At 41.9% G+C, this 18,907-nt stretch overlaps 1 protein-coding gene across 1 annotated transcript in view; it reads left to right on the forward strand.

Annotated features, from left to right (window-relative positions):
• Positions 1–12,166: 12,166 nt before the first annotated feature.
• Positions 12,167–18,907, forward strand: part of daam2 (dishevelled associated activator of morphogenesis 2) — a 142,845-nt gene continuing 136,104 nt past the window's right edge. The window contains exon 1 of the mRNA XM_052620012.1: positions 12,167–12,309. The gene's annotated coding sequence lies outside the window, so the exon portion shown is untranslated. The remainder of the gene's footprint in view (positions 12,310–18,907) is intronic.

Consider the following 18,907-nt stretch of genomic DNA (forward strand, 5'->3'; position numbering starts at 1 on the left):
TAGGACTCAGGGTCAATTTCGCCAAGAGCTCACTGCTCCCCAGCCAACGTATTACGTTCCTGGGAGCAGTTTTGGACTCAGTCAATATGAGGGTGGTCATATCACCAGAGCGCACTCTGGTACTTCAGCAGCTCGCGGCCTCTGTCAAGAACCAAGCCTGTTTCCCTCTGAAGTTCTTTCAGAGGATGCTAGGGCTGATGGCTTCCGCCTCCCCAGTTTTACAGCTCTGGCTGAAACTCCGGGTCCCACCTCATGCTTGGCGGCACGGCCGCTTTCGCATCAGGGTCAACCAGGCCTGTCTAGCAGCCCTGGAGCCTTGGATGAACCCTGTTTGGTTCAGTTGTCACACCCCTTCCACACTCAAGGTTTACGTAGCAGCCATTGCAGCATTTCATGCTCCTATTGCTGGCCAATCAGTGGATCGAAACAGCCTCATTGTGCGTTTCCTGAGAGGTGCTAGGCGGTTGAAGCACGTCCTCTCACCGTTCCCACTTGGGACCTCCACACGGTCCTTGGAGCACTCAAAGGACCTCCCTTTGAACCGCTGCGGCCAGCTGACCTTCGGCCCCTAACGCTCAAAACCGCTCTGCTATTTGCTCTAGCATTGGTCAAGCGTGTTGGCGATTTGCAGGCCCTCTCGGTGATCCCTGCATGAGTTTGGGCCCAATGACTCTAAGGTCATTTTAAAACCCAGGCATGGCTACGTACCTAAAGTGCTCTCGACGCCATTCAGAGCACAGGTAATTTCCCTCTCAGCTCTGCCTCCATTGTCAGGTGAGCGAGAGCTGGATTTACTCTGCCCAGTGAGGGCTTTGAGGATTTACATTGAGCAGTCGCAGCCGTTCAGGCAATCTGACCAGCTTTTTGTCTGCTTTGGTGGCCGCACCAAAGGGTCTTCGGTCTCCAAGCAACGCCTCTCGCGTTGGATAGTTGAAGCTATCGCTCTATGTTATTCCTCTATGGGCCTTGAGTGCCCCATAGGAGTTCAATGTAGTTGCTTCAGTCGTAGGACCTGATTTCCTCTGGCGATTGCCTGCTTATATAGCCATTCGCCCCGCCCATTTTGGCGGGCTTTGGCGCGCTGCATCGCCACAGGCTCGCGCAGCTAAGCAGCGCTGTCATTGGTTTAAAAAAGTTTACAGATTAAACCAATGGCAGTGCAGTTGCACTGCGTTATTGAAAAAAGGCTTCAGTATCGAGGAAAAAGGAGCTTTTCCCCATACGCAGTACTCGTTCCGTAACTCAGGGAACCGAGGTTACGTTCGTAACCGAGTACGTTTTTAATAATTGACTAATAATACATCAAACTACAAATCACACAGAGTAAATATGCGTACGACAATACAGACAGTAAACTTTGTACAAGACATAACGGAATCCAAATGAGGGAGAGTGTGAGAGAGAGAGAGAGAAAGAGATCACAGAATGACCTCAGGTAAGAAAATCATAGACAGTAAACTTTTGGAAGCCAACAACGACTCAAATCATAGAAACACTTTAAAGCAGCATTTAAATCTCCATAGAAAAATGATACTTGCAAAGTGTCCAGTGTGTGTGAGCTGGTCTTTTCGTGACGCTTTGTGAGCAGGTCTTTTAAAATCGCGCGGTATTTGAAAGGTTCAACAAACAATGTTCCAGAATTCGTCTTCCTTGTGTGGAGAGGCGAATAGTTGAATAAACTTAGTAAAGGAAAGAAAACAAAACAACGAAAACGAAAGCTTCCGAAGGAGCCATGAGAATGATCGCGCCGAGGGACTCGCGGGAGCGACAAGGGTCACAGCCGGTTAGCAGCGTGTGTGAAGGAAGAGTGAGGGTGGACCTTGTTCGGTCGGCTCTTATGGCTTGGGATGGTTCACGCCTCTGTTCGCGTGAACAAACAATGAACGTCCACGATCTGAAGCGGGGAAAAGTTCCTTTGTCTCTGTGGAAACACCCACCCTACTAACTTTGGGGCTTATCAGATTTCAGCAGTGATATTCTAGCAAGTTCGTAATTCAAGATTAATACATTTTGCACACATTTTACACAGGGGAATAGATGGGTCCCAACATGAAAATTCCAAAAACACCAAGCAGTACATATATAACTGATAGAAACACAAAGTTACATTCAAATGCAGAATTACACACATTTAAAGATTAATACATGCTAATAAATTGCAGATAGTCCCAATTTATATGGGAAACATCTCAATGCACCAACAAAACAATACTATATACTTTTAGACTACGTCTGAGTACATTTTACCATTCTTTTTGTAAGAGATAGCATTTCTGTCCTGTCTCCCAGTGGGATCATAAAGTTTTACGACCGGGTCAGGAGTAGAGTTACAGAAAACATGACTCTATTTGAGAAAGTTAAAATGAGGAGAAACATTTCCAATTTATAAGCTATTAAAATTATAATCCTCGCATAACAAGGATTAACCATTGTACTCACAACATAGTCAAAATACATATTATTAAGGACTTACATAAAAAGCATAAAGAAAAGGTCTTTTGCGTGTGTGCTTAGGTGTGTGCGTGTGTGGGGGGGTTTCATGTCCCTTTTGAGGCTCGCCCACGTGACTCTGGAATTTCTTGCCGTAAATAACTGTCACTCAAGGCAGGATGTGGCCGACTTCAGGGCGGCCAAAATGGTGAATTATGTAAACAACGAAGGTCCTTGTTTACTCACGTTCTGGTCTTTGAGTGCAGAATGTGTAAGAGTCAGGATTCATTAATATGGAACAGATGGCTGAAATACCATCAGCTCATTACAGTTACAATTGCTTACAGTAAAATATGAGGAGTTCGAGTTCCTATATCAAAAGTTGCATAAACTAGATACCCAGTGTAATGATTAGAGGAGTAAGTTTGTCAACGTTACATGCTAGTTGTGTAACTTATGTGTATGAAGCCAAGATCTGCCAGCTAACAGCAGACCTAGCAGCTAGACTAGTTATTCAAAGCTAGCTTAACAATCTACTTCCCAGTCAGTGATTTCGAAAGAAAACCAGGACTTAATTAAAGTCTGTGAGTTGATTAAAGTGAATGTGATTTGAGCATGAATGTGCATGAGAGCTTGGTAAAGAAGCTAATATTATTTTTCTTAATTTGGAATCCCGCACATGGAGAGGAGAGAAAAAGAAAGATCACCGACTTTTTTCAAGGGTAAATTGTGCTTATGTGATAACATGGCTGTTGTTGGGGGAAATTGTACATATCAGGGATGCAAAAACAGCGCACTTTTTGGTGGCTCCCGTCTAGTGTTTCTTTTACTTTCTATGGTATCTGCAACTGCATCAAATTCTCATCAAATTCTACTTAAAATTCTGCTTTGCTGTCAATACTGCCGACGTTGTCTTTGCTGTATCAGTAGGTTATATATTTATGTTAAACATCCAAATGTAGACTGGTCTGTCTGTCAGCGCACAGAGCCACGCAGTCGCAGACAGCACGTGAAGTTCGTGAATACTGAATTCCCTTGTCTTTCTTATCAATTTGTGTTTGAACCAAGAAGAAAAATTACGATGTACTCGAAAAAATTAGTCAAAGTGTCCGTTTCAACTAGTTTCGCCGAAAACGCAGTCAGAGAAAGAAAACAGATGCATGTCATTTCCAGTATTAGTTATTAATTGTATGAACCATATTTAATGTATACAGTGAAGGCAGTGTTATTTTACATTTGATTATCCAATGTCTGTAACTTAATACAGTTAATTTACTTGATAAACCAAAAGCACTGCTTTATTTTACATGTATTTTTTTTCTATTGCATTTATATATGCTTGTACTTTGTTTATCATTTTCTATGCAGAGGCACTAGGCCTACCCTACAAAATTACCCCAATCATCCTAGAACTTTACAAAAAGAGCTACTCAAATCATCATGTGATATTGTTTTCAGGAAGAAGAGGAAGGAGTAGTAAAGAAAGAAGAAGTGATAGTTTTTCAGAATTTCATTTTACTCTATGTGCCTATAGGGGTGGGATGGCAGGGGTTGGTGATTGCCACCAACCCCTGCCATCCCGATGGCGGGGACATCCAAGGGGTAAGTATCTAGATATTTGCAGCAGGGCAAGGGAAAACATCCCAAGACCATTATCCCACCTTCAACACACAGTAGTAAGGTAGTCTTCAGAACCTTTAATAATTAAATTTTAGGTGACCCCCCAAGAGTCCTAAGTCATTGGTAGGTGTACCACACACACACACGATGGAGACTTGGATCTTCGGGGAAACGCTGGAGAGAGGTAAGTAGAGGTAGAGTTTGTCCTTAGAGTTAGCATACAAGTAAGTCCTTGTCGCGAACGAGACCGGACGCTGACTGAGTGCGTGTGTGTGGTATTTATAGTGCTGATGTGATTGGATCGTGATGAGGGTCAGGTGGAAGTGATTAGTACACACAGCCCGCTACTGAGGGCCGAGGACCCCGACGACGTAATGGACGTCCTCTTCCCCTGGGAGCTGGTCGGTCAGGATGATTGGAGTGGAAGGTGTTAAGTAAGTTCGGATCCAGGACGTCGTTGTGTGGGACCCATGAACGTTCCTCCGGACCATATCCTGCCCAGTCCACTAGATATTCCAGTTGTCCACCACGCCGCCGGGACTCCAGGATGTCTCTCACTTCATAGGCAGCACCGTCTTCTAGGAGGAGTGGAGGGGGGCTTCGGTTTCGCCAGGTTCTGTGGAAGGAGAGACAGAGGGATGGTGAGGTTTCAGGAGAGACTCATGGAAAGTGGGGTAAATCCGGTACTCAGGAGGTAATTGCAGTTTGTAAGTGACCGGATTGATCTGCTGAAGGATGGTGAATGGGCCAATGAATCTGGGACTTAGCTTGCAGCAGGGCAGGCGCAGGCGGATATCCCGGGTGGACAGCCAGACCTTCTGACCGGGCTGGTAAGTGGGGCCTCGGATCGGCGAAGGTCGGCTGTCATTTTGCGTCTGCGTAAGGCCGCTGGAGTTGGTGGTGCGCCGTGTCCCAGACCCTCTCGCTCTCCCGGAACCAGTAGTCGATGGCCCACCCTAGGAACCAGTTCCAGGAGTTCTGGTGGCCGTGACAGAAGGTACGGGGAAAGAGCCCAATCTCCTGGACCTTCCTCTCCGTCTGCCTGTTCGACTGGGGATGGTATCCAGAGGACAGGCTGATGGCCACACCTAGGAGTGAGTGGAAAGCCTTCCATACCCGGGAGATGAACTGAGGACCTCTGTCCGAGACAATGTCCTCTTGGATGCCGAAGTACCTGAAGACATGGTTAAATAATAACTTGGCCGTTTTCATGGCCGTGTGCAGACCTTTCAGGGGAGAAGACGACATGATTTAGAAAATCTATCCAATATGACAAGAATACAGGTATTATTATCTGAAGGAGGAAGATCAGTAATGAAATCCATCCCTAGGTGTGACCACGGAAGATTGGGGACGGGCAGAGAATGGAGCTTGCCTGATGGAAGATGGCATGGGCTCTTGGAGATGGCGCTGTCTTTACATCCGTTCACGTACCTTCTGACATCCAAGGCCATGTTGGGCCACCAGAAGCGTTCCTTAAGCAATGAAAGGGTTTCATTGACCCCCGGGTGACCAGTGGAGATGTGTGAGCGGAGTGAATGAAAGTGACGTGACATTCAGCCAAGTATGGTGACCCATTCTCAGAATTTGTGCTCTGCATTTAACCCATCTGAAGTGCACACACACAGAGCAGTGAGCACACACACACACACACACACACACACACACACACACGCACGCACACACACACACACACGCACACACACACACACCCGGAGCAGTGGGCAGCCATTTATGCTGGGGCGCCCGGGTAGCAGTTGGGGGTTCAGTGCCTTGCTCAAGGGCACCTAAGTCGTGGTATTGAAGGTGTAGAGAGAACTGTACATGCACTCCCCCCACCTACAATTCCTGCCGCCCCGAGACTCGAACTCACAACCTTTCGATTGCCAGTCTGACTCTCTATCCATTAGGCCATGACTTCCCAATGAGTGGAGTGCGCCGTGTCCTGGGAATGTACTGATGTCCTGGTGGGCAACCCGGCAAGGTGTTTGTAGCAGGATCGGTTGGAGGAAGGGTCTCGGTGGACCAGATAATGGGGCAGATGATGACCTTTTCTGGGAGAATGGTTTTGGGTTCTTCGAGATTCTCTTCCGGGGTGTGACACCGGGACAGGGCATCAGCCTTCATGTTCTTTATCCCTGGGCGATAAGAGATGGTAAAGTGGAAGCGGGTGAAGAATAGCGCCCAGCGGGCTTGTCTCGGGTTTAACCTCTTGGCAACTTGAAGATAATCCAGATTTTGTGATCCATGAGAACCAAAAAGGTGTGTTTGGCTCCCTCCAGCCAATGCCTCCATTCTTCCACTGGCGACTGGTATTCCCCTGTTGCTGAGATAGGACCGTTCCTACTCTGGTAATTGAGGCGTCGACTTCCACGACGAAGGGTCGGTCGGAATCAGGATGGACCAGGAGAGGAGCAGTCGTACAGGCCTCTTTGAGGGTGTTGAAGGCCTCTGTGGTGGCAGGAGTCCAAGAGAGTGATTTTGGTTTGTTTCGGATGAGACTAGTGAGAGGGCTGGTATGGGATGGGATGGTGGTAGGAGTGGGCCAATTTCTAACGGCGTTCACCTTCCCCTCGTCCATCTGGACGCCACTGCTGCTGATGTTGTACCCAAGGAACTGCACTGAGGGCTGATGGAATGAGCATTTCTCGGCCTTGAGGTAGAGCTGAAAGGCCCTCAGGCATTGCAGGACCTCCGCAACATGGCGTCGATGTTCTGCTAGGCTCCGGGAGTATATGAGGATGTCATCAATGTAGACGAGGACGAACTTATGGAGGAACTCCCGGAGCACCTCATGAATAAAATCCTGGAAGACGGAGGGGGCGTTAACAAGTCCATATGGCATCACAATACTCATAGTGGCCAGTAGGGGTTATGAAGGCAGTTTTCCACTCATCCCCCTCACGTATCCGGATGAGGTTGTAGGAGCTGGGATGAGGGGAAGTGGATATCTGAATTTGATGGTTATGTTGTCGAGTGCCCGATAATCAATACAGAGTCTCAAGCCTCCATCTTTCTTTTCCACAAAGAAGAAGCTCGAAGCAGCAGGGGAGGTAGATGGACGAATGTAACCCTGGGCCAGCTCCTCCTTGATGTAATCCTGCATGGCCTTCTCCTCCGGAATGGATAGGGGGTAGAACCTTTCTTTAGGCACTGGTTCACCCGGCAGCAGATCGATGGCACAGTCCCACGACCGGTGTGGAGGCAGCTTGGAAGCCCATTTGGGGAAGAAGACATCACTGAAGGGGGGGTAGCAGCTAGGGATGGGACAGGCGTGAACGGAAGGTGAGGAAGAGCTGGCATCATTGACGGAAGTGCTCGCTGGTGTTGGGGATGCGGGTTGAGCTGTGAGTGTCCTACAGAGTGCATCGAGCAGATCTTGAAAGGGGTCCGTGAGGCTAATGCTTGAGCCAAGCGGTGTGGGTCTGGTCTTCTGTTACAGAATACCTGGGAGGCTGAGGAGTAATAAAAAGATTTCTGGTTTATCAAAGGCACAAGCAGAGGAGGGGGTAGTGCTGGGTAAAATGATAAATGGTAGTGATGAATGGATCCGTGATAGCTGGGTGAAGACGTCAGAGGAGGGAGGTGTACCACACACACGCACGATGGAGACTTGGATCTTTGGGGAAACGCTGGAGAGAGGTAAGTCGAGGTAGAGTTAGTCTTTAGAGTTAGCATACAGGTAAGACCTTGTCACGAACGAGACTAGACGCTGACTGAGTGCGTGTGTGTGGTTTTTATAGTGCTGAAGTGATTGGATCGTGATGAGGGTCAGGTGGAAGTGATTAGTATTCCGGTGAGGGCATGCGTTGTGAGTGAGTGGAAGTGGAACCTGACATGTTTGTAAAAGCCCTAAGCAGGATTGTATTGTTGTGTCCCCCTTCCTCAAATATTATGATGGAAAAAAAACACCTAGTATAGGGGTGAAATAGAACTTTAATCAAATAAAAAAGTAAATTAATAAAAAGTATTATTTACAAATTACAGTAAGCTTTCGACATTTACCTATGGCTATAACTTTATTATGACTCTAATTTATTTTATAGTCTCAAGCATTCAGAAATCATGCAAAAGGAAATTAAGCAGTTTTACTATGATAAAACCATGGTTTATTTTTGTAAGGGTTGTAATATGCAAGTTTTTTTGTTAAGAAATGATGTGTCATCTATAGCAAAAAGGTGGCCAAAAATGAAAGATTAAGTGAATATTTGAATTAAATGTTAGGTCAGTAGCCTAAACAAAGATTTGATTGTCCTGTAAGTATAACAGCAGCAATTACATGGCATTTGGCTCCCTTTGCAGGCATTTGGAATAACATGTACATAAACTGTTTATTTTGTATTTGCCTACATTATGTATTTTAACAGTGTTATTATAAACCAATCACTATTGCCTCATTGTTGTTGTTTTTTAAAATGCATTTTAAGCCATTTTAAAGGCTATTGATGGCTTAGGTCTGTTTTTAATAGCAACAACAACAACAACAAAATATTACAGTATATTAATACTTCTTTGTAAATTATTATTTGAAGTAACAAAACCATGTTTAATATGCAGTTACCATGGCTACAAGAATGATCATTTGTGGTGTTATTTTTAAAACCATGGGTAATTTTCATAAGGGAACAAAAAAAAAACAAAAAAAAAAAAAAACACTTCCCCGGGAATGTGCCTGAAAGTGGAAAACGGGACTAGTTTTTACCTAAATTATTTAGAATTTATTTTAATATATATATATATATATATATATATATATATATATATATATATATATATATATATATATATATATATATATATATATATGTATATATATATATATAATGTATAAGGTGTGAATTGTAGCTGACACCTAAATGAATACATTAAAATTGTTTTATGACTGCAAGTCTTTCTCCTCAAATGCTATAGAGCTTCAAATTTGCGTTTAAGCCCATGTGAACAAGTAGATAATTTACATATGATTTACAGTTTATTTTAATAAATATCAAACAATAAGCACTATAGCTGACACGACACCTAGATGAACAATTACAGTTGTTTTTATGAATGTAAGTCATTCTTTTCCAATGCTACTGACGATAGAAAAGTGTATACCAATATCGCATGTAACTTTAGACCGTTTTAAAGGCCCCTAAAATTGAGACTCTCGCAGTTATAGATGAACGGCGGTACTGAAGCTAAAAGAATAAATACAATACAATAACATAGAACAATAGCGGACAAACTGAAACTAAACAGATAGGGTATTTAAACACAAGGAAAGTAATGAGAGGAATGGAAACAGGTAGGGAGTAATCAATTAACTAAATAAGAAACAGAAACTGACCAAATAAAGATAAGTAAAATGAATGGAAGTCCTTGACTATAACAGTTTGCCCCCTCCCAAAAACGGTGCGCCCTTGCACTGACAGAGATAGCCCAGCTGATGGAGGGTGGGGGTTCAGGAGGGGTTCTTGGTTGTCTCAGGCTCTCCGTCTGCGGTGGGCTCAGGCAGTAACTCCATGCAGCGGGATGACGGATCACCTTGCACCGAGTGGGCCTCAAAAAGGGTCTCCAACATGGGAGGCGGATGCACTAACAAGGAAGCTAAATGACTACAGCCACTAGCGTCTGTCACTAGTGCATCTCTTGAGATCAGGGAGTGAGGTTTACCTGCACAGCACCTACTCGCTGGCCTCCGTTACACTCGCCCCCCTAAACCTCACTCCCATTCAGGTCACAGCACCAATGTTACCACTCTCCCATGGGTCCTCCCCGCCACACCTCGCACTTGCTCCACGTGGGCCTCGAATCCAGGTCTAATGGCATAGGAGGCGGACGCACTAACAAGGAGGCTAAATGAATGTAGCATTAGCATCTGTCGCAGTGCATCCCTTTAGATTGGGGAGTGATGTTTACCTGCACAGCATCTATTTGCTGGCCGGCGGGGCAGACGTTGAACGGGGATCCATTATTCTTCAGCACCCATTCCACGAAGGTGGCGAAATCCACATTGTGTGTAAAGAATTTCAACAAACTTTCTGTGTTAGGACCAGGAGGAATAACACTAATACATGCCTTGTCTCATCTAGACAGAGGTGTGTTAAGAAACAGTTTAAGTCAGTTTAATCGAATTAAAGCTAAAATGACTTTACAGCTAAGTTGATTGTAGGCTACTTAAAATTTGAAGCAATTATTATCATTTTTTATTTACTTCACAGAATTAAATCACATTATTTTATTTTTTCTTTAATGGTAATGGAGACTGCTGCTCAAAAGACAACAAGAATAAACTTACAGGAAAAAGGAGAAATCTTTACATCACTTGAATGATTTTGAAGAACATAGACTTAAAAATGGGTAACATTTTGGTTAACTATAATTTTGATCTATCATACCATACTATGTCTGACAAATATGCTTTATAAAATAGAAAGAAGAGGAGGATGTTTTCTCTAGTAGACATAAGACATAAAACTTATTTTACAGCATCATCATTTTCAGCTCCTCTGATGCTGATCATTCCTGTTCAGCATCCGACGAAAGAATCTGCTGTTGCTATAAAGCGACCGCTTGTCACAGTTTTCGCTATAGATCACCGATTTTGGCACAACACCTGCTCCAACACACATATCCATGTAGTTTTCAAATAAGCCTGAAGGATTTGATTATTTGGATCAGGTGTGTTTAATTAGGGTTGAAGTGGCTCAGGCCCTCCAGGAATTAAGTTCGACATGCCTGACCTAGAGGGCCCTGATGGTTCCCCACTGGTCTCTAGTATTTATGTCCTGTTTTCTCCTCCTTGTGATACCCCAGCTCCTGGATTCCTTGTGTTTTCCCTGCGGATTTACCATTAAAGACTGTTGATTGTATTTCTCCTGCATCATGCGCCTTGTTTAGCACAGCACCGTGACACCTGTCTGTTCTATCATCATTATACAAGTATACTCTAGTCTAGAGGAGGGGGTTCTCAACTTTGGCCCTCGAGGTGCACTTTCCTGCAGAGTTTAGCTCCAACCCTAATCTGTTGAAGTTTACTTCACTTCAGAACATTCATTCACGGATTTGCACTGTGCAACGTCTTCGCACAAGGACAATTGTGACATCATATACCTTGGTAAATAAATACAATTTAAATTGATGTCTTGCACACTTCAGTGCACTTTGAATGGTCAGAGGAGAACTGGCCCCCCAACTGAGCCTGGTTTCTCCCAAGGTTTTTTTCTCCATTCTATCACCGATGGAGTTTCGGTTCCTTGCTGCTGTCGCCTCTGGCTTGCTTAGTTGGGGTCACTACACCTACATCGATATCGTTGACTTGATTGCAAATAAATGCACAGGCACTATTTAACTGAACAGAGATGACATCACTGAATTCAATGATAAACTGCCTTTAACTAACATTTTGCATTATTGACACACTGTTTTCTTAATGAATGTTGTTCAGTTGCTTTTGACGCAATGTGTTTTGATTAAAGTGCTATATAAATAAAGGTGACTTGACTTGAATGGAACATATATGTTTGCTTCGAATTGGAATCATGGCGGAATATCATGTGGTGTCCACATCACAGGGCCATGATGACTGAGCAGCCCTGTTTGATATTTGTTTACTGGCAGGGCAGGGTCCATAATGAACCAGTAAACAAATATAAAATGGGCCTCATTCATGAAACTTTACTAAAGTAAATTCTGAGTAATTTGCATCTAAAACGGACCTTCCTGATACCTCCACGTAAGATTCACAAGGATATCATAACCCTCAGATTTGATAATTAAATGTATGTTAATGAATTCCAGTATTTCCTAAATAGGGTGCACATGCACATATAATTAAAACTATGTGAATTATGCATACAAGAATGCTGTGTGATATTAGGACACTCTTCTTCGGTTTGGTTTGAATATGTTGCATGATATTTTGCCTGGTATATTGCAAAAGCAAATGAGACTAATTGGCTATATTTGGCTCTATCTATAATATATCAGTGCAGCAAAAATAATTATAGTATCATTCAACTGGAACATAAGCCTACTCGCACAAAACAGTATACCAGTTGGTTTGGGCTATCCAAGATAGACATGCTTGATGATGGAACTGTGCCTTTAAGAGAGATATTTAGTAGGCGTGTGTAGAGCTTTGACTGATGGTGAGACATGAGATCTCCGCGCTGTTTGCTTACTGGTACGTCTGTAGTTAGAGCACTAAACTGAAGGTGTCAGCGCAAACGGATTACAATTTGGTTAACGTGTTTTTCTCAAAGATGAAGATGTACGGTAAGTAACGATGCCTAAATGAGCTCTGTTGATTTGTGCAAGCTGTATAATGATTACGATAGCTCTGCTGACATTACAGGGACATTGCTGACATTACATATTTCTCAGTATTACTTAAATCTTTGGAGGTTATTTGGACCTGTCCAAATTTCACTTCTCTTGATATAAGCCTTACATAAAAACACGTCAAGCATCAGGCTTTTAGATGCAGCTTTATTCTGTTATATAAATGTTATGTAGTCGTAGATAAAGGCGGTCTGCTGTGGTTTGCTTGCCAGCTGCAAATCCCTGCAGGGTTTTGTGAATAATATGTGAAATTTAAGGTAACACTTAAGTGGCGTTCATGAAGCCATCATGGCAGTCAATGAGTAATTATTTTTGTGGATAAGAACGTTATTCTTTCACTTACGTTTATGACAGTTATGTTTCCAAAATGTGATTATATACACTGATTAATATTCACAGTTTTATTGCATTCGTTGTGCAATTTAATTAAGGGTGTTTTGCCGGTGTTTTAAAGAGTAGCCTCTGTTTATATTTATATCTATAGATATATTCGTTGGCAAGTAGAAGGCGCTGTTTCTCTCTTTCTACAAAGGGAAAGTTTATTAATTTTCTCTGACCAAATACACTATAATTCTCATATAACATTTTTTTTATTTTATTTTTTATGTTTACATCATTATGCTCATATATTGGCAACAAAATAAGGTGAATGTGTGTTGTTTTAATAAATAAAAATAAATAAAGTGAAAAGTATTCTAAATTGCACCTTTTATGTTCATGTTTAAGTCTGGTTTGCATAGGTGCTGTATTACTTACATGGCTTGGCTTAGAATACTTCAGGTTTTGATAATTAAAGCATCTGGCAAACGTACCTGCACATCTGTAGTTGGCTCTTCTTCTTCTTTTTGTAAATGTAACAATATATTTATGTCAAAGTACTATTATATTACCATATAATATCACAATACCTAAATTATTTGAAGGATGTTCTTATGTTTCTGTGCATACTTTAGTCACCCCCTGTTGGAGAGAAGAAAAAAAAATACTGGTTAGGAATGTTTTGACGCATGGCAGCTGATTTGAGTTGGTTTTTAGTTTGTCCTTAGCTAGCATGAGCTGGTTTAAGCTGGTAATGTACTGGTCCTAATCAACTAGCATCTGCTTATAACCAGCTAATAACCAGCTCAGAAGTAGCTTAAACAAGCTCATCATGACCATCTAAGGACTAGGTTAATTCAGCTCAAACCAGTTGCCATGCTTCAAAACATACAGTATCTTGCTATGTGTACTGCATTAGACTATCCAGTACTTGTCACAGCACTTACATATAATTGCTTTTTTGTTGGTTTGATTGCTTGTATTATCCATATTTGTAAATCGATTTGGATTGAAGTGTCTGCTAAATGATTAAATTTAAAGGCCCTTTCACACAGAGATTCTGGATAATACCCAGGTAGTGTGTCCCGGCAATTGTCCTCTGATCGTTAGATTGTGGTTAATTCACACTGCCAGTGATTTCCCGGAATCTGTCCGTGCGTTCACACACAATCCGTAAAGGTCCCATAATGACACGTGACATCAGGATGTGACGTGTATTGCACGAGTCGAAAACGTTTGGAATCAATCCGGGGATGTGTTTGTGTTCACACAGAAGGCGATCTGGCAATTTTACGGGATCAACGTGCAGTGTGTAATGTAAAAAGCATGGTTGTGGCCACACTTTACAGACCTTTTTTGCTGTCTTTAGCTTACTTTCATTCCCTCTGTCATTCTGCTGGCAGCTCACGAGTTTTGTTAAGTATATAGTGGCTTTGTGGACATTATTGGCATCATTCCTCTGAGGTCTGTCAATAATTTGCAACTCGGCACAATATACAGTATCTCTATACACTGTTCTTGTAGATACAATCCCCTTTGCCCAGCTGGCATGTGTTAGCCGAAGAGAGTTGACTGCTGGAAAATCTGGAAGTGTTTATTAATAGGATCCAAGCCTCGTTGCTAGAAACACACCGGGTGCCTTTGTTTCCTCACCCCCGGTTGCCTGCCTGCTTTACTATGCTTTTACTGTGCACATTGTTTGTTAGTGGTACAGTGTAGTCTCTCTTGGCATGTCACGGTTGCAGTGAGCAAAGGTAGTGGTGCTGGTGTTTATAACTCTTGTGTCCCCGTCGGGTGCTGTGTTTATGCACAGTGTGGCACTTTTTTATTATTTGCACAGTAGATGTCACTGTATTTAATGATAATAGAAATAAAGAATTGTGTCTCAACACTAAGAGATAGTCATTAGCCACTTTTCCACTGTCGGACCAAAGGCTAGTGGATACCAGGGCCAGTCGCGTTTCTACTGTCACTTCCGGGACTTGATCATGCCTCGCCGGTGCTTCCTTTGAGGAAGCTGAGGTTAGAGGAGTGGTTATGATCAAAGCCAGAGTTTCTCCATGTCTGGAGAGCTACAGTACCACGGATCATTTCATAAAGCTAACAGGTATAACACCAGCATTAAATTCTTTTTTTTTATATATAAGTTGAGCTCAAAACACACTTTCAGTCAGCAGTGAGTGTTTGAAATAATTTGATCTGATGTGGATTATAATTACCATACAATGCAGAAATGTATATAAGCAATGCAAACAAATATGCCTAGTAAACATGGTAAATGTGATCACTTGAAGAAATCAGATGTCAGCTTCTTATTCTCTATCACAATCGAGTATTTATTTAGTAACATATTTTATCTGTCATATATCCGTCTCCTTCTGAGAGTTTATGTCCACGTAGCCTGTCATAAAAATATAACAATTGTTTTTGTTCAGTAGCTTTTATAAAAATATAGAAATTATAATTTAAAGAGCTCAGTCATTTAAAATGTCAGACGACATAAATGTAGCACACTTAAAAAGAAAAAAAAAACATTGCTCTGGATGCTCTGGACCGTTATAGTTATCTTTATCATTATAGTTCCTGGTGTAAATTAGGTATGCAACAATGCAGTTAGTCCAAGGTTCAATACATTCCTTGATTTTTTAACCATGGTTTTTGGTTTGGTTCTGATGGTTGGCACATCAGAATTTTAATTTTTTATTGTATTTTTTTACGATTTGCGTAAAAAAAAAAAAAAAAAAAAACATTAAGAAAAACGTGGATTATCATATATCTACTTGAAAATATTATTTGGGATAAGTATTATTTTTCCTTGTTTTACCCCGAATAGGATGGATTATTGAGCACACTATGTGGGGAAGTCATGGCCTAATGGTTAGAGAGTATGAATCCTAAACCTAAGGTTGTGGGTTCGAGTCTTTGGCCGGCAATAACTATACTTGAGCAAGGCACCGAACACCCAACTGCTCCTCGGGCACTGCAGCATAAATGGCTGTCCACTGCTCAGAGAGTGTGTTCACTGCTGTGTGTGTGCACTTTGGATGGGTTAAATGCAGAGCACAAATTATGAGTATGGGTCACCATACTTGGCTGTGTCATGTCACGTCACTTATAATGTCACTTTCATTTATACTGGAAGCTGGAGGACACACGTGCAGAAACTCCAAATATGCCTCAGAGAAGTAATGAAGTAATAGAACGGATGACACTTCAGGAAACGCTAATATGCATAAAAGCATCTATATGGTGGCCTAGAGAGATCAATTTAAGAAAACTCATGCAAATGGAAAAAGCACCAGCAAATTAAGAAATCATCTTCATCAGTTTTGACAACACATGTGCTGCAAATACTCACAACACAACCAAACACAAAAACGTGTTGCAAATACAGAAATAAGCTGCAAACATTAAACACAATGAAATACAGAAGTGCTCTGCAAATAGCACAGATGACAGCGGAACCCTTTCAAAGGGTAAAAATTAACCATGGTTTTACTACAAAAAAAACAACAAAAATAACAAAACATTTACTATAGTTAAAGCATGGTAACCAGTAATTAACCATGGTTAAGCTATACTTACCATAGTCTAACCTTTATATTTGTGGTAAAACTGTGGTTATCGAAATAGTAGTAAAATATGGCAAAAAATATTTTTATTTCTGGTTACCATGGTATAACTATAAAAACAAGTTTTTTTGTTTTTGTATTAATAGTACAACCATGGTTCATTTAGTAAGGGTAGTTATCCAATAGCCAAACTAAAAGTAAGTTAGCCAGCTTACATAACACTTCACTCTTTCAATTGTGTTTGATGATGAATCAGCAGGCCGACGGCCGTTCTGGACTTTTCCAAAACTTCCAGATGGCCAGTCCGCCCCTGTGTATGTGTATGATAAGTTTAACAACTGTTCGTTGGTTTCATACTGTACAGTATTTAAACAGGAGTAGGCTAGGCTACACAAGCTTTTTGACGTTTCTCATAAGACAAGTGAGGCAAGTATTAGAGTTTTGGTTCAGTTTTGAGAAGCATTTCAGAAAGCTGTTATGAGATGGCAGAAAGCACACCCACTTTTCTTTTTTTGTCTTTTTTTTTTTAAATATATATTAAAGCATTTAGTTATGTTTTAGTATCATTGCCTATACAAATAACAATTTACATTTTCTAACAATTTCCTACTCCTATCCAAACTTATCTGAATAATTATTTCTTACTCATTTTCAAAAGTAGCCAGAGTAGTCTAAACGACAGACATAACAGTAGCAAAAGTTAAGCGTTTTGAAACAGAAGTGTTTGTAAAATGAAAGTTCAAATTTAAGTGTTTTAACGGATGAATAAAGATTCTTATTGCTTGTCAGGGCATTTTACTTTTAAATAAATCTTAGTTTTGAAATTATTATTATTATTATTATTTTACTTTTAAAATTTTCACATTTAAACATACCCTGTCGAAGTTTCCCCACCTTTATTCGCACGTGAGGTGGAATTTATTGTACCACAAACCGGTTTTACCATTTTTTCGTTTTGTTCCTTTGCCCCTAAACAATGACTAGTAATCAGACAGGTTCCAGCTTAATGGAAAAAAAATACAACATAACGACCACGAAAAAAAAATATATTATATAGTTGTCCTATATATTTATTCACAATGTACAATATGCCAAAAGTAAATGATTGCCAATGTACTATGTGCTACATTCCAATTTGTCCACCCTCACGCTCCACCACAGCTGGAAGAACTTTAAACAGTCTGTTTATGTTCTTGTTACATGATGTTGCTGTACGTTCCTCAAACAAGAATTCATTTATGGCAGCAATTAAGTTAGACTTTGTAGTTGGTTTTGCTACTTTCTGAATATAATCTTTGAGAGCGTCTTAACACAGTTTATACACTCTGCTTGCAGCAGTGTGCTTCGGGTCATTGTCCTGGAAAAACAAAGTGACACCAAAGGGACCTGACTTAACGTCAATATGTGATGAGTTGGGAGTGAGAATGTGTTGTCCTAAAACAAAACTAAAAGTAAAAGCAGACTTGGTAGAAGAGCGGTTTGTAAGTGGGTTAAATACAAATGATGAACACCTGCGTCTCATTCCAGTGATTGGCATGGAGAGGCCAGATAAAAATGGCGGGAGTGAGCAGGAGAGTGGAGAGAGACTGACTGCTGCCTGGTGAAGTTGATTGTACCTGCTCTGGAGAAGACCTGTGAATTGTTTGACCTAAATACCCCGGCATGGGCTTACAATGAGCCGCCTGGAAAAACATTTCCCAATGGCTTTTTGAAACTAACAGCTGTGTTGTATCCTCCTTTGTCTGAGCGTCTTGGGTCACTCGATACAACCGGTCTTTTATAGTCGCAAAATAGGGATAGGAAAGTGTACGAGTAGGCTGGAGAGGTTGACCGTCTATATAACGGACATGTGACTGTCATGTGACTGTTCCAGAGGAAAATCATTGCAACCTGAGAGGACCAGCCTCTCAATCTCACTCTGTTCCCCTGGTACAGATCCCTGTGGTCCCGGTTCAGCCTCTCCCAAATGCACGCACCAACCCCCTCCACCTCGCTTGTCATTTTCCCAAGAGACATCCGCACATAAGTACCCCAATTAGTTCCCAGAATTAGCGGATGTCAGAGGTGTGGGTTAACTGCAACCTCCAGACTATAATTTTGTCCCCGTGTACATGCCGCACCGGAACCAAACGGCCTGTATTCAATGCCTCAGATTGATTTAGGCTTTGGTGGATAGAAGACTGGTTACAACCTGAATCCACCAGAGCCTGATAGGTACCTCCTTTTATACTCACAGGTATTTAGTACCAGCCAGCCTGACCGGGGGCAGCCTGCGGGTCATCTGGGACCCGGATCATTGTCCCCACCTGTCAATAAAATGGTTCGGGTCCCCACAACACCAGCAAGTCGGCCTGGACCAACTCATTTGTATTTAACCAACTTACTCATCGCTCATCTCCCAACTCTCTCTCTCACTGCAGGCCTCGCTGAACCACGCCCCCCTCGACACATTGATGTTTATACGAGTTTTGGCACACCTGACTAAGTGGCATTGTTCTAAAATAGGGTTTTAATTCTGACATGCACCCACATAGCAAATTTTCTTTGGCCCAAGTGCTGCAAGAATAATGGCCCTGAATTGCCTCAGAACTGGATTAAGGACAAGGGCCACACATGGGCCTTTTAGGTTTTATTATTGATGC

The sequence above is a fragment of the Carassius gibelio genome, chromosome A17 (assembly GCF_023724105.1).
Source record: "Carassius gibelio isolate Cgi1373 ecotype wild population from Czech Republic chromosome A17, carGib1.2-hapl.c, whole genome shotgun sequence".
NCBI classification, from domain to species: domain Eukaryota; kingdom Metazoa; phylum Chordata; class Actinopteri; order Cypriniformes; family Cyprinidae; genus Carassius; species Carassius gibelio.